Source organism: Chroicocephalus ridibundus, chromosome 2 (assembly GCF_963924245.1).
Source record: "Chroicocephalus ridibundus chromosome 2, bChrRid1.1, whole genome shotgun sequence".
NCBI lineage: Eukaryota > Metazoa > Chordata > Aves > Charadriiformes > Laridae > Chroicocephalus > Chroicocephalus ridibundus.
The window spans coordinates 149,626,188-149,643,871 of NC_086285.1; positions in this window are offsets into that span (position 1 = coordinate 149,626,188).

Genomic DNA, 17,684 nt, shown 5'->3' on the forward strand with positions numbered 1-17,684 from the left:
ATTTCTTCACCGAAAGGGTTGTCAAGCATTGGAACAGGCTGCCCGGGGAAGAGGTGGAATCGCCAGCCCTGGAGGTGTTTAAAAGACGGTGCTGAGGGACATGGTTTAGTGGGGTTTTTGGCAGTGTTAGGCGGATGGTTGGACTCGATGCTTTTCGAACCTAGACGATTCTATGATTTTCTATGAATTTCTTCTAAAAGTGTTACAGAGTACCTTTGAGGTGTGAGTCCAGCCCCACCACTTTGTGCTTAGTGTAGGACCTTGACTTGGTGTAATCTGGTAAAGAGAAACTGGAGGAAGCCTGAACTGTCCTTGGCACCAAGTGGTGTGTTTGTTTAGTGTTGGTCCATATTGGCCATGGTTCTGAGCTCTGAGTGCATGACAGATGAGATATAATAATGAGGCCAGGGAGGTGGTGGACAGTGGCTTACACAGTGAAATCCAAGCAAGTCTGGAAATGTTGAGTTTAGCAACAGAAACAGGGGAATCACGAATAATGATGATAACTTGGATATTTCTCGTAGCCAGAGTAAGAAAAATAGCAAGTTCACCATGATGTTAACTCACTAGAACATTAAAAGGTATAAAAGGTACTTTTTGCTTTTATACTTTGTACGTTTTCTGCTGATTTTTGTCAGGATGCACCGTTGATTCTAGTGAGTCAAGCCTCATCTCTTCACATAAAGGATGACTCAAGCCTTTGTCACAAGGAAACTTTTCTTTCCCTGAGCAGAGGCATAAATCATTTGCTTAGTGAATCATATAGCGTGTCCAGAGAAGGGCTACAAAGCTGGTGAGGGGTCTGGAGGACAAACCTTGTGAAGAATGACTGAGGGAGCTGGGGTTGTTTAGCCTGGAGAAGAGGAGGCTGAGGGGAGACCTTATCACCCTCTACAACTACCTGAAAGGAGGTTGTAGAGAGATGGGGGCTGACCTCTTCTCCCTGGTGACAAGTGATAGGGCGAGGGGAAACGGGTTCAAGTTACGTCAGGGGAGGTTTAGATTGGATATTAGGAAACATTTTTTCACTGAAAGGGTTATTAAACATTGGAATAGGCTGCCCAGGGAGGTGGTGGATTCACCATCCCTGGAGGTGTTTAAAAAAAGGGTAGATGGGGCACTTAGGGACATGGTTTAGAAGTGGCTCTTGTCAGGGTAGGCTAAAGGTTGGACTCGATGATCTTAAAGGTCCCTTCCAACCTCAACAATTCTATGATTGTATGATTCTAACTACAGACTATGCCTATGGCAGCTACAGTAGCTGTTAATGCTGAAGAGTGAGTTAATATAGTTGCAATACAGATTAGTTTTAGAGTTGGCTGGTTTGTTTTAAATGTAAATGGAAAATGAGAAATAAGGAGGTAGTACATTTACTAAGACATTCTTCAGGCTGCTAGTGATGTTCTCCCTACCTTAACAGAAAGATGTAAAGGCTCCAGAATTAAGGATGTGACAGGCTGATTTTTAGAGGTAAGTATTCAGAGCACCTCAATGATTACAATGGTAGAAGGTGTCCTGTAAGGAAAAAAAAAAGTATTTATGCAGGATGAATGAAGCCAGTTCTTCATGTGACACTATTAACACTTTTATATAAATCCATGGTGCGTGATCTTCTCAGAATATCAGCTGTGGAAAAGAATTTCTTTTTATCTGCAAGACAACCTTATATTTTTCATAGTGATTGTAGATACCATTTGCTTTAAATGGCACCTCTAGGATACCTACGTATCGCTGATGGCATACATCATCTCTAATGGCGAAAGCTATCCCCCTGTAATACTTTCCCTATAGTAACTATATGGGTTTAACCAGGGCCTGTTCAAACTCACTGTTGGTTGTTCCTCCTTAAAGCAGTTAGGTTACAGAGCTGCCAGTTGAAATCAGGCTGCAGAGTTGCCAGTGAAAGGCCCTCAGCAGTACAGGAGGCTAAAGCATCCAAGGCACTGTGCAGTGCTCAGTTCTGTTTGATGAGTGACTGTCTGCAAGAAACAAGTCCAGTAACGAGTGAAAAGGTGTAAAGAACTAGCTGGGCAGAACCCTTTAGCAGGAAGACCATTACAACAATATTGTGCCAGGAGGAACTGTCAGGACAACTGTTGGTTGTAAATTCCCAAAGTGGAATATACTCTGTGCTGAGGACTACTGTTCTGAGAAAAGAAGAGTGTGTCTAACTGCTTTAGCTATATCATGTAGTGAAATAGCTAGAGTCCTGTTGGTGAAAATTGCGCTAAAATACATTTAAGCTTTCATGGCAAAACAGTCTTAGCCAGTCGTAACTGAATAACTATAAACTTAAGTTTATTTTGGACTCTTGCACAAACACCTGCCCGAGGAATTATACAAGGCATAGTAACCTCTAGGACAAATTCCATTTTTGACATAGAGCAATGGAAGTGCTTTAACTTAGTGGAGCGCTTCCCTTCTGGAAATTCAGTCCATTGTACTTAAGATTCTTAAGTACCAGTGTACTTGAGATTGCTCGTTTGGTTCATGAAATAAAAGCCACTTGGCTAGAATTATCTAGAAAAATATCTTAAGAAAAACAATCGGAATGTATCTTGCTCGGGCTGGGTCTTTTGACTTCATAGTTGTTAAACAGTGAGGAAATATTGTTTAAAGAATTCCATTTACATAACTGGTTGCCATTTATCTTATTGTTAACACAGCAGTGGAATCCAACATTCTTTGAATTGTTAGAATTAAGTAATCACTAGGAAATCGTAGTAAAATATTTTTCTGTCTCACATTATCAGAGAAATTGAAGCCATTAACTTCTTTCACATTCCTTCACACAGAAGATATGATTAAAATCTTACGTAACTTGTTTATTTTTTTCATTTTGATATTTGTAATTCAGAAATGATATTTCTTTTTTCTTTTTTTTTGTTTATATCTGGAAAAATATTTTAATTCCTGCATTCCATAAATAATTTTACACTTGTTAAAACAAAAATATTTCTAAAATCAAGAATGTGACATCTAGAAGAATTCTCTGCTGTCAGCTATTTCTGGATAGCAGTCAAATTTACACTAAGGGTATCTCACAATTCAGCTGAATCATCATAAAATAGAAGATGGCTATGTTGATGTGCTCTTTAAAGTATTTGGAAAAAAAACAAATGAGGAAACACAAGAGCCCAAAATAGAAGTGCCACGTTAAACTTTATAATTATTTAATACACTTTTTTCTGGAGAAGGGTATTAGTAAATAACTTGTCTAATGGAATGATAATTAAATTAGTAGAGGTACTTTTATACTAGTATGCGTTTATGCTAGTAGAACTTGTATAAGCAGGCTTTCTATACTTGAAAGGATGGCCGGATTAAAAAGTTGAGGGCACCAATGTTTACCTGATTGCACTTTACCAATGAGTGCTGTTAGGCTCTATCTTCAACTTTCAATGTGACATTTTCTGTATTTTTTGAAATATTTCTATTATAAAAAAAACAGACAATTTATGGAACTCTACTGTGCTGCAAGGTTCACCAATAACTTGAATCAAGTGAACATTTGAACAGAAGTCAGTCATTTCTAATACGTTCTCTCTCAAGGTTTCAGCCAAACTTAAGTTATTGTAAAACAGGTAAATAAAATACTTTTTTTTTTTTCTTCCCCTACACGACGGTGATGAAGAACAGTGGAAGTAAGGAGATAATTGTTTCATAAGGAAAGGGCTTTTATATGTACATTCCACTTGTGGGGAAAAATATTCCCTTTCTTTTAGCTTACAAATATAGGATACTTGTCAGAATAAAGGCTTAAGAGTTGAATCTCTTACACATGTAGATGTCTCTGCTGACTGACATCCTCTTAAAGAATACATCATGTATCATAATATACTGGCACAGGATAGGGTTAAAATTATAGTTGCAAGGAAAAGCATATGACTTGTGGCTTGGAGCCTGTTCTTAGTCTGTTGCTTTGCTTTATTTAGAGAATGCGATATATCAAAGGAATGGAGGGGGGAAACTTTTACACAGAAATAGTCTTTATCTTTCCACCCTGTGGTACAATTTTGATTTTGTTCATCAAGGTAACAAGAAAAGGTAGGAGAAAGTATAATTTGATTTGAAAACAACAAATGCATCTTCAGTGTTACCAGCTTATTCAATTCTGTGCTTTCAAGAGAGATTTGAAAGGCCTGTTAGAAGGCAGAACTAGATCTGGGAATTACGAAAGACTTCAGTGAGCTTAGTTGGATTGCTTAGGAATAAATGAATTTGGCTCTGTAAGTATGACATAGTGTACTTTAAATATACAAAACAGGGCAAAGGAAATTGTAAGTAAAGCTTTTTATCCCGGAGTATTGGAATCAGTGAGGAAGGGCATCATTTAGTCTCAAATCTTTATTATTGGTGATGATGGATGACCATGAAAGAAACCAGCTTTGCTTTACAATTCCAAGTTGTTCACAGGAGAGAGATTTGGAGAAAAACCATTGGAGTTCAAGTATCCTTGAACTTGAAATGAGAGAAACAAATGAGGCTTTTCAAAATAGACATGTTCTAAAGTTATTTTTCAAAATAGCATTATACATTAAGGGGTACGATAAATCATGTGTTAAGTAACTTGAAATTGTTGCTCCTTTGATTTATTAGAAAAAAAAGAAGAAGAAGAAGAAAAGGGAAATGAAAGGGAGGGGGGAAAAAAGGAAATTTTCCCAGTGGGAAATATTTTTAAATGTTATATCCCCAGGAAGTATTTGGGGAAATGTAATAGGTTATTATGAAAAAGTTTCAATATAATAAGTGTACAGCAACTTGTAGTGAATATTATTTTCTAAGTTTACCTATGGAAAGAACACTACATGCTGATGAACAGCAAGCAGCTCTTGTTGTATATTCTTTCTCTGTCCTTGACCGTTGGATTAGTTTAGGTTCAGTTATGAAAAATTTGTGGAACGATTGTACATGAAAATCTGAGTTGAAGGTGATATAGATATTTATATCACCAGGCTTTTTGAAACAATCATTTGAAAATCATCTGAATTTGGTATAAATATGGTTGTAGCCATGAGTTTCATGACCTCTGTTCCTGTTATATGGTCTTTTTTTCATCTCGGATATATTTTCTGACTGTGGCTTTGCTCCCCTTTGATCCCCTCTTCATTGTTGAGGAGACAGGTCTTGAAACTATTTTAGCTTAAAATGTTTACCTTCAAGTTTTAGTATTTTAAAATGTTTTTTAAATCTTTTCAATGCATAGAAAATGGAGAGGATGTTTGTTTCACAAGAACTGTAGTGTAAGTTGCAAACCGCAAGCATTATATAGCAAGTGGGTGCATTTCTTGAAACAGAATGTATTTTTGAAATTTTTTCAAGTAAGGGAGGGTAAAATCATTTTTTGTCATGTTCATGTATGTTAGGTCATATCTGCAGAAGTTTACCAGCTTACAATGAATTAATTTCTCTTGTGTTTTCTTTTTTACTGTATTGTAAATGTTTTGTTACTGCTGTATTTAGTACTGCATTAGTTTATTTATTTAGTTACTGCATTGTTTAAATCCATCTTTGAAATGGGTAATCTTCCTTTCAGTAATTATGGCACATTATGGATACCATATTGCTCTAATAAGGGCTGCAGATGTATAACATTCACAACCCTAAATTTGACTCCTAAATAGAGCATTTTAAAGTATCTGAGCAAAAGTAGTACCCAAATTTAAACACTGTGCATGCCCGGCTTGCTCTCTAGGTTCATTAGGCATCAGTCAGCTTGGATCCAGAGGTCTGCAGCTCTTAATATAAACACTGAACAAAGTTATTAAAGCCCTACTAACTGGAGCACAAATAGATAGATCAATCCCGCAATAAATTAGTGCTCAAGTAAGCTGCCCCAAGAGTTTAAGGGGGAAAAACAGGGAAAGAGAGAAGTGTAATTTCTTGATACGTGTTCCATCTTTTCTAGGTTCACAACGCATAGCTTTGAAATCATGTGGTGGGCCTGGCCAAAAACTTAAACATGTCAGAAAACAGTTCAGAATCAGAACCAAGGGAGCTTTATCTCCTTCACTTCTCATTATTTTCCCATCTACAATTTTTTGCAGCCCACCATGCACCCTGGCCGGGGCTGCCAAATGGCTCATTTAACTTCCCAGAAGGATGGGGTATTATTCTATTGCAGCAAGACAAAAATTAAAGAGAAGAGAGACTTAGGGTTGTCATCTGGGCAAGTGGACAAGGCAGGTGTGGCAAATAAGTTGAGCATGTTCCTCTATCCAAACTGTAAATGTTGCTGTGAGCAAATGGTCTGAACATAGGTTTCAGGTATCTTAGGAAGAGCTTATAATTGGGGCACTTTTAACGTAGATGGTTCTATGGCAGCTGCATATTTACCTGCATTTACTGAAGAAATAATTTGTCATTTCTCAGGATCATTTGGTAATCACTCTGCTGTGAGCCTGCCCTGTTAATTGGGGTCTAGGCTGGCCCCAGTAACACAGTAGGTGGCGTGTCAGAGATCGCAGCCCCATACCCATTCTCCTGCCCCATTCTGTTATGGGACAGGGCTGGGGCTGGCAAGCGTAGTCCCACCTGCTTGCAGTAGCTTCACAGAAGTCAGTAGGCTGGGAAAGGGTTGGTGGTGAATACTTGCAGGTAGTGCTAGGTGACTTTGCTGTGGGAGCCCTTTTGGGGTATATACCATGGATTTAAGGGCAATCTGGAGACATCATATGAGCATGCTGTATAAATACAGGCAGGATGTTTCACCTTTGGATGCCTTTATTGTACCTGTCTTCAGGAGGCCATGATAACAGTCACAGTCACCATAGCAAATCCGACAGAAAAGCTGTATTCAAATTAGTCTAATACATCCATGGCCTCGTGCATCAGTGTCAAACAGATGACATTTGTTTGGGAAGGATGGGACTCGGCTACAGGATACTGGCTTGTAAAGTTCATGGGCAAGGCAGAGTAACCCACAGCCCAGACTGGATCTGGGTACTTGGGTTTATTCAAGAACTAACAAGATTTCAGCTTTTACTCTACTAGATTATCTCACATGTACTCGCTCCCCCTCAGCGTTATGTTCAGTAGGTCTTGGCTTCCCTTCCCAGCAGGGAGGTCACTGCTGGTCCGGGAACGCTGGAGACAAAGTCATGCTGGATTATGGTGTGCCGCTGCTCACAGACAAGGTCCCTGAGCACCCCCTGGCAGTTGTTTCCTCACATACCCCCTGATCTCCAGGATCTTTCCTCCAGATGGTATTTTCACCACCTTCTTTCCAGACCCCTTTCTTCTCTCCAAAGCCGTGTGTTTTTTTCAAGGAACCCTTCTTTGAGGCCCCCAGCCTCCCATTTTCTCAAGTAGTCTATGAGTAGAAACACAATGCATCAGCCTCCTAATTGAGGATTCTGTCTCTGTGCTAATTGGAGGAATTGGGATGTGCCACTCTTCAGTTGCAGTTTTATCAAAATTTATATCCAGACCCTACTGGTTGCCGGTAGGAAGCAGCAGTCTTCCTGAGAGTTCAAAAGTTCAGTTTTGGACATTCACACAGGTATAGACCCAGTTATCACCTGCCTGCGAGTGTTAAGACTTTCCTTTTTTTTTTTTTTTTTTCCTGCAACAGTAATGCACCAAAGATGCCTGAAAATATAAAAAGAAACCATTGCTGTTCTCAGGCTTTGTTCATGGGAAGTGGACTGAGTCGCCATGCTAACTACAAGAAAAACATTCCAGTCTTACAGTGTTCCCTGTACTCATCTCAAATTAACTTCTCCAGGAGGGATAACATTTTAGGCGCATTTGTTGAGGAGGAAAATTGAAGCAGGGAGATGATAAAGACTTACTCAGAGCTAGCACAATAGATTGGTGGCAGGACCAGGGAAAGAGGAAAAGATCTGACCTCAGTCTGGTCTCTTGCAGTACTTAATTGTTGTAGGGGCCTCCAGACGGTAATGAGTCTAAGACAGTGGAAAGCAGAATTTCTCACGGGGGCGGGGGTTGTGGTGAAGATGTTCATTTCTCTTCTTTTGTTTGAGAGCTGTCTTTGAAGGCATTGTTCTTCCACAGCTGCAGTAGCCTACATTCATTGTGATAATTGTGGGACAATATGTAGAATGGATGATTGATACATGAGATAAAGTTGTGTAAGAATATTACTAGAAGATCATATGGAGATAATAAATTACGCAAAGGCAGCTCAAAAAAATAAGGACAATTTTTGTGGGGTACAATGTGGGACATGATGGTACAGCAGATCAAAATAGGGATAAAAACGGGTAAGAGAAACAACAACTAAAACATTCGCTGGAACAAGTCACATAATAGGACGTGAGTTGAAGTATACAGATATGTAAGGCAGAAAAAATACAGTAAGTAGCTCATGGACAGAAGGGGAAACAAATTCTCTATGTTCATGAAGAGCTCTATATGCCCTGTGCACCCTGTCATCTTTTTTCTGTAGGAGGTCTCAGTGCTCTTCTTTCCTTTGGTAGGGAATCCAGGTGTACAGGTGGAGTCTGTATAGTGGGGGGGCTGGGACTGAGAGGCACCACAGACCTTGAAGAGCAGTCTAGTCACATCCGAAGAGGCAGGAGGGTGCATCAGTAGAGAGATTGCTGCCTCATCAAACATGAGATTAACTCTGCATTTGAAGCAGAGCACATGTGGGTAGGAGGTACTCTCTTGCACTGCTGAAGGGTGTAGGATATTAGACAGCAGTGAGCAGGCAAAGTTTGTTTGGGATTTTTTTGTTGTTTTGTTTGGGGTTTTTTTGAGACACTTCATAAATTTGTTACTATCTCTGTGCCAAGGTTTTTGAGCGCCAGGTATTCTCACATTTTCCAACTCTTCTTGTTATTGATCAGTTGTACTGTATGGCCTGGACAGTTTTAACTCTCAGCAAATTTAGTTTTAAGAGCATCTTGAAAGATTTTATAATAAGAAGGCTAAAGAAGTGGATAAAAAAAGGGAAGATTCAGCCTGCAGTGAGGAAAATTGTTATTATGAAAGGAGTATCTGAAGTGAGGATATTAACTTGTTATTAACATTCATCTACCGAGCCCACCACCTAACTGAAGATTTTTAGCAGATACTGTAATAAACATGGCTGCTTTAGGAACAAGCAGTGGAAGGAGAAATGGCATAGGCACTCCTGTCAAATTACCATATTCACCCTGTGGTTGCGGGCTTCTCTCTCCTTTGACAATAAAGGGAGATTAGCTACTGACTAAGATGCTGTGATTGCCTCTCCCGCTATGAACTGGCTCAGAATCCCCATTCTAAATGCAGCCTCAGCCAGGAAGGTGAAGGGAAAGCTGACTTTCCTTCCTTACTGTTGTATGCATAATATAATATTGATCTGCACAATTTGTATTACTGTTTTCAGTCAACCGAATACAATGTCTTGGATCTCAATAATTATTCCCGCCTTGCCTTAAAAGGCTGGTATTTGTAAATGTCCGGTATCATATCCTTGTAGACTAGTCTCCTGTGGCATGATATAATCTTAGGGAAGATTATATCTTCCCTAAAACCTGTTGAAGGCAGTGGGAAAAATCAGCAGATTTCAGTGGATTTTAGAGGGTCAGAAACAGATACAGGATTTGGACCAGAGCATTAGCGTGGTGTAATATTATTGCCTGCAGCATTTTCCCTGCATTTTCCCCACTGTATTAAATCACCTTAAGATGTTTAAAGACGTCCAATTTTCCTTTCCCCTCCTAAAATACTGAGAACATTTCAGTTGCCTGTGCTAATCTTTTACAATATTGTGATTTCAGAAATACAAGCATCATGAGCTACATACAGGCACGGAATGTGATAGGTTTAAGTTGTTGAAGCATGTTCATGATGTTATGTGTCAAGTTTCATCCCACAGGGAAGTTGAGTGTGGGTTTTTTGTTTTGGTTTTTTTGGTTGTTTTTTTTTTTTTTCAAGCTATTAGGCCCTGAAAAATGGAAGTGCTGATATAATCTGAAATAGTATTTCCTGAAGGACCATGTTAGAGCTATATTCTAGGAGTTTAATAAGCCCCATTGTGAGAGCCATTTGTCATTTTATCCCTACAGGCAAATTTGTAAAGGTTAGTGAAGGCTATTTGTCAAAGTTAAATGCTGCTTCAAATTTTGTTTCCAAAATACAAGTAGTTTGTAAATACTACTTGTTGTCCTTTTCAGATTATTTTAGTTAAAATAGTTTTGAATAGGACATACGGAGGAAAAAAGTGTCAAAAGTAAAATTATTTATACACTTGCTTAATTACAAAGAACTAAATTTCTGCATAAACAGTTTCAAGTTGAGCCTGCACAGTTTTAGTCAGAAAATTAGGATGGTTTATGTGTTAAAACTCCCTGTGCCAATAGCCAATACTCAGAAGAATGCAGGTATTTTAAATACAATTGGTTTAAAAGGGGAAACAAGCATATTGCTGGCTAAAAGTGTATGTATTGTGTCTGCTTGTTCTTCTCTAAATGCAAATGATGTCTTGCAATTTCAAAATGTCCTTGTCAGTATATATTTCAAATGGATATACTTGTAGATGGAAATTAAACTTCCAGTCTAGTGAATTGCCACTACTTAACTCTGATATGGTTTAGTAGAGTTTCCATATAAAGTATTTGCAATACTAGGAAGAAGGCTGGTACAACAACCCTGCCTTTACAGTAGTAAAATGATTTGTGGTTATTGCTTTTTAACATGTTCTTTAAAGCATGATTGTATGAAAATGCTTACAATTAAAAATCATATTCCACCTTACTATGGCATTACCATTTTACAGGGAGTTTGGTAAAAATCTTTCTTCTTTTAAATTAGAGGAATTTAGGGTTTTCTTTGTATTTTTCATCAAGTTACTAATAATTTTCTGACAATGCAAAACATTAGAATTTAGATAGCTGAATTCATAGTAAACTTGTAGGCTTATAGGGTCTGATTTAAAGTAACCCTTAGATAAGTGATAGTCCTTCCACATAGCTTGATAGCCAGTCACCCCAATTCATAAAACAAATACTGAAACAAAAAAGGGAGTTCTTGTTTTCCTGAACTTTTTAATCAGCAAACTCTTCCCCAAAGATGGATAAAATCCTCATTTTTAATTTATTCAGCATAAATTAATTAAATTGAAACCTGATTAGCTCACAGTTGGGAGAATCTCTCTGCAATGACTTGGAACACTTGCTAGGGATTAACCCCAAATCCCAGGCCCTGTATTCTTCTGCGCTGCCTTTTCTAGTGGCATCATTTGTTCATGGTAAGAGACTTTAGAGCCCTTCTTTTGGATGTTGCTGGAAGATTTATGTGCCTTTCACTTTTGTTTTAAAATGCTTGTATGTTAATATCAGACTCAAAAATTCTTCAGGAAGAATTTTCTGAGAATCAGTGAATCAATATTTGTGAAGTTGAGTGTATGAGTTACTCTAAGCAGTAGAGGAATTGCCATGATTGTAAAGTAGTAATTCCATTAGCTTGATGTCAAAGCTATGCCCGCGTCTTTTCTGCTAAAGACAAAAGCCCCTGTGAAAGTGCTTGCTCATTATCGAGAAATAATGGGATAATACTGTGCAGTTAAGTATGAAAAGTTTTATTCTTGCATCAACAATATGTTAATGATAAGCATAACATTAGCCGGTTGACATATCGAATTCTTCAGATTAATCATTGTATGTCAGATGTTTTTAGAAGTTTTACAGAGAAGTCTAACTTTTAAGTCCAGATCATAGCCAAAAGGTGGCAGTATTCTATTCAATATTCATTTGCAAAACAGTATAAAAATGCATGTATTTATTGACACTTTGCTTCTAATATCAGATCAAACTGGATTATTGTATCCTGAAAATAATGTCAGTTTATGAAAAGGACTTATTTAGAATGAAATTAGACGTGAAATTTATGGCTTATAGCTGAAAGCTAGCAAAAAATAATTATTACATAAATTTTAAATGTTAGGTGTGTAATGATTCACATGATATCTGCATTGTCTCTAAAAGATAACTGTGGATCTGGGTGTCTTTATGGAGTGCTTAAGAGAATCCGAACTTTTCCTCTAAGTGTTGGCAGAGTTAAGTCGTTTTACCTTCAAAAACAGAGAAGTTAATCTCCATATGCTTTTAATATGAGCCAAAACTGCTACATTAAAAGCAATTTGTTTTATACACCCTAGAGATGTTGTAATATTTTTCATAAAGCGAGTAGGGGCTTTTTTGTGCTGAGACAACAATAAGTTGAAGAATTGTTGAAATACTGCTTTTCCTGCCTGCCAAGTGTTTAGCTATACTTCAATGGTTCGTCTCGGAATACTTTGAGATAAAAGTTTAAATATTAGTGGAAGAGAATGCTTCCAAGTGCAATTAGATTCAAGCAAATGTTTCCATGTAAATTTTGATTCATAGTTATGTCAGATGTAAATATGAAATTACTGTAGTTACAGAATAAGTTTTAAGTCCAATGCAGTAAATAAATACTTTATGTTAGTACGAAATACTTTTTAAAATCACTTCTTGTTACAGCCTTTTAGAAATATTTAAGAATCAAAGATCTATTCCCCAAATATTGGCCAGTCTATTTTCCTGTAAATATATTTCATCCTTTTCAGTGTTGAAAAGTTTTGATAAACTTTATGTGTGGGATAGAAGAAAACTTGATTCAGATGGCAGGACCTGGGAAATCCAATTGAAATGGTACTGCTTTTTAATATGCTTCCATATTCACCTCCAGTAGAGTGTAATTCAAACCTATCTATCTTCTGTAATGTCAAGCAAAACATGGTACAGTTCCCAGGGAACTGGAATTCATTTACCTTGAGATTCATCTCTGACTTCTTTCTCTTTTGCCACTTTATTTTCTGGAATAGCCCACTCACTACATCTCTAAGGGCTGTTCCTTCAAAACAGGACAAGAGACACGTTTTTGTTAAGAATGTTTTTGTTGTTCTCACATCGACAAGAAAGTGATGTGAAATTTAATTCTGTATTTAGTAAAATGAGTCAGGGCATTGTATCACTAGTACAAATTCAGGGAACATCATGAAGGTAAGCTGCATGAAGATATCAGACAAATGTAGTTGGATGCCACAGATATAGTTAAGGGACTGTTCAGAAGACCAAAGTGAATGATGTTAGTTTTTCATCAATAACTCATCACTTTTTAACAAAAAGACAAGTCCTAAGGAAGAACAAGTGTGTAAATGCTGACTTCGCTAATAATCTGCTTCCTGCTGGGCTCCAGTGTTTGTGATCCATCTGCTTCTAGAGTCTATTCCCAAAGAGTATTTTAGAAAAGCTTACTTATACAGAAAGGCCTAGAAATTTCCTGAAATTACTCTGGGAACAAATCCAGAGGATAGTGAAAACTCTGGGACGTATTCTTGTATATGGATACCTAAAAGAACCATTGCTTGTGGCAGTCTTGTGGCAGTGTGTTCCCAAGATATTTAATATATCCCTGGAGGAGGGGGGCAAGTCTTGTCAGTGTATGCATCACATTCTAAGGAAATTTGTTCAGGAAGCACAGCACGACTACAGCAATATATTTACATTACATTTCAAATATTGTGAGCACATCTAAATCTGAAAGCAACAGCATGCACTTTAAATAAAATGTGATTGTCATAGCTGTCATCGTGGAGGTTGAAGATACTTTATGCATCTGCAGTTACATAAGAGAGAGCAAATGATGCTCACAGTTTTCTTCCTGTAATTGAACTAGGGAGATTTTATGCATCCAGTATATATTCTTATACTGAACACTTAACAGTAAACTTCTTTGTGATTATATGTAAGTAGAGCTTTAGGTTGAAGTTTTGTCTGCTAGGAGAAGGATGAGCTCCCTGAAGAAAACAGAACAAGTCGGGGGAAGGATTTGGAAGGTTTCCGTGTTCGTGCGTGGGAGGAGGTTTGCATCTGCTGGATACATGTGTGCTCTGTACCGTATATTTACTGCTGTGGATGGCCTGTGCCTATGCACTTGTTTCTAGAGGCTGCTGTCTCTGGTCTTCAGAGAGGCTGTGGTTTCCTCTTGAACTTCTTCTGCCTCTGCCAACACCCTCTGTTTTGTCTTGATGCCAAATGCAGCAGTGGGTGGAATGGGGGAGGCTGTGCACATGTACGGCCGGTCCTGAAGCGCATGTGCTGCATCACGTATTGCTCATCAGCCGAGACTGCACTCCTGTGGCCCTAGTGAGTTATCCCTATGTCTTGCTTATACTTAAATAAAAATATAACTGGCTTGCAAATTTTGTCCTCTGTGTTCCTCCAAGAAAAGCTTGTGATGTGCAATAAATCAGCAGTTATTACTTGCATGCTACAGTGTGGGTTTTGAGCTGTCCATATTGTAGAAATTAATGGGACATTTGCTTTCTTCCACTTGATGTGAATTCCTTTTTTTTTTCTGGTGGTCTTTCTGTAGTAGACCTTTCAGTAGATAGCTTCCCAGCAATGGTTCCAAGCTTCGGTTTTCGTTGAGCATGCTTGTTTTACTTAGATAATAAACATTTAACTGATGGGCAAAACTCGCCAAACACTAGTTTATTACATTTGTATGCCTCTACCTAGGATTGTTTTGGGGAATAAAGGCAGGACAAAAGATAGGTTCTAGAAAAATTTATTCTCTTGGGGGTTTTGGTATTATTTAACTTGGGCATAAAATGCAAATCAGTCTACAAGGGAAATATAATTAATATAAAACTGTGCCCAGCTCTCTTGGAAGTCACAGGGAGACTTTTCAGGGACTGAAATGAAGTTGGGTAGGCCAGCATCTCCTTTGAAGATATTGTTAATGATGACATTGCTAAAGACCGTAGAGACAGTGGGACTGATCCTGTGCTGTTTGTCTGCTCTGAAGTTGCTGTAAAATAATAGAAACTGCAGGTTTTTCCTAAGATTTATTTGTGGCACTCGTGCACATATCTTACGTGGCACACAAACAAGAACACAACATTGGTTTTACAAGAAACTGATGTTTCTATTGCAGATTATTGGGAGATAATATTCTAGATTCTGTAGCACTGTTATCTTCCACTCCCACTTTTTGACATTCCTAAGCTCACACATTTTGAAGAATTAAATTTGGTCAATGTCATCACTTAATATATAATTTTCTCTAGAGACTTGGGGATGCATTGTTTTAAGGGCTGTTTCTCATTATGTGATATGCATTATTATAGTTTTTTAACTTTCCATTTTTCTACCTAACATTTAGAACATTTTCAAGACAATTTTCTATTTTACAAGAAATTTCTAATTTACAAATCTCAGTAACACTGTACAAGGGGTAAGCATCTTGGTCTATTCATGCCATTCTTCCTACAGGATGGACAGACTTGAAGGAAGATTTTCAAACGGGTGAGGTTATTCCTTGCTGGAGCTTTGAACTGAGATCCTATTGTGGAGGCCTTTGCAGTGGGCTTCACTGGCTTTGGAAGATTTGAAATAGTGGAAGTTGTGAGTTAGTGAGATGGGTGGATTGTTAAAACTTAGAGCCTTCTCCTTTTGCCTCCTGTGAGTGTGATCTGGTAAAAAGTTAGTTTAACTGCTCAGATGAATAGTTATTCTTGCATTCAACAGCCATTACTTCATGTGTAGTAATTTCTGAGATCAGGCATGAATCAGTTTTTAACCCAGTTCACTGAGGAAGTGCAGCTTCTGCAGTTGTGCTGCAGGTACCTCTGTTAGTCCTTTTGTAACAGTTTTTTAACCTGCAGGCCAATTCAGTCAAGTTTAAAAGTAGGGTAGAGATCCCAGAAGGGAAGATCTTCTGCAGTATTTCCAGGGACTGTAGACAGCCCCTGAACTTATTTGTTCTTTTGCCAGAGGACAAGAGACTTGATTTGCAGCCGGATTTCCTGGTGGCCAAGTAGATAGCCAGCCTGTCAGGTATGTATCTATCTGCAAGTTGTAGAGTGTTATGTCTCTTGTCCAACAGAAAATGGATAGAAATAGACAACGAGAATTTGAAGATATGGTTGTAAAATATGAGAGAGAGAGAGGGGGGTGGGGTGGGGGGATGGTGTACATGAAGACAAAATCAGCTTTTTCAATAAATATTTGATTGCAGCTAATCAAGTGTGCAACAAACCTTAAACTATTTTATTAATAATTGCTATCTAATGTGTCTACAGTTGAAAATATAATCACACAATTTAAAAAAATTTAAAATCCAAGAACTTAGTTCTTCTGTACAGTTGCTGTCAGTTTTATGGACTTCTGTACCAATTCTTACAGTCATCCTAAACTTATTTCAAATTATTATAAATTCTACTTAATATAGTAGAACTTTAAAGTGCTGGAAATGCTCAGGGAAAAATACAACTTCTAAAAAGCCAAGGCACATCCGTATGGTTGGTGAAGGTTAAAATATCTTATTTGATCTCTCTGGCCACCAGCCTATAATCAGTCTCTAACAGGACCTTTCTATATATCAGACTTTAGGAACTGCTGAAATAATGAGAAATATAAAAGCAAAAATGAAGTTGTTCATACTTCTTTTTCCATAGTGGTGAAGTAAAGATCTAATACATGACTGAGGGGAAAGCTGTGGTTAGTGCTGCTTGAAATCGTGACCCTAAGGGCCTTGCACTTTCGGGCTTAGGTCAAGATAGTAGCAGAAATGGTGTGCTCTGCTCCCTTGTAAGGATGTGTATGTTGCTAACGCAGCCCCTTGGAGGCTAACTCATTTTTCCTCTGAGTTTCTCAGAGGAAAATGCTTGTCCTCCTATTGGCAAAATATGTGTAGGAATCACAGCTGTTATTCCAAATATTGAAAATGTCTTCAATATCTATATATTCTGAGCTCAGAAAGCTGACTGGCTCTAGCTACTGCTGTTGTAGAAGTTAAAATTTCTTTTCACGGAGTTCAGGATCCTTAGGGCAGCAAGGAGGGCGCACAACAAGCTCACTACCCTGGACTTCAGGAGAGCAGACTTCTGGCCTCTTCAGGCATCTGCTTGGCAGAGTACTGTATGATAAAACCCTGGAGGGTAGAGGGGCTGGTTAACATTCAAGGATCACCTCCTCCAAGCTCAGGGGCGATGCATCCCAGCAAAGAGGGAGTCAGGCAAAAATGCCGGGAGGCCTGCATGGATGAACAAGGAGCTCCTGGACAAACTCAAACAGCAAATGGAAGCCTACAGAGCATGTAAGCAAGGACAGGTAGCCTGGGAGGAATACGGAAAAATTGTCTGAGCAGCCAGGGATCAGGTTAGAAAAACTAAAGCCCAGATAGAGTTAAATCTGGCCAGGGACATCAAGGGCAACAAGAAAAGCTTCTACAGGTATGTCGGTGATAAAAGGAAAACTAGTGAAAATGTGGGCCCTCTCTGGAAGGAAACAGGAGACCTAGGGAAGAGAAAGCTCCAGGGAGACCTTATAGCAGCCTTCCAGTATCTGATGGGAGCCTACAGGAAAGATGGGGAGGGACTTTTTACAAGGGCATGTAGTGATAGGACGAGGGGTAATGGCTTCAAACTGGAAGAGGGGAGGTTTAGATTAACTATTAACAAGAAATTCTTTACTGTGAGGGTGGTGAGGCAGTGGAACAGGTTGCCCAGAGAAGTTGTGGATGCTCCATCCCTGGAAGTGTTCAAGGCCAGGCTGGATGGGGCTGTGAGCAGCCTAGTGTAGTGGGAGGTGTCCCTGCCCTGATGATCTTTAAGGTCTCTTCCACCGCAAACCAATCTATGATTCATCTGTGTGTTGCTCTGCCCTGCATGAGGTTAACAGGATGTAGATTTTGAAACATTCAAC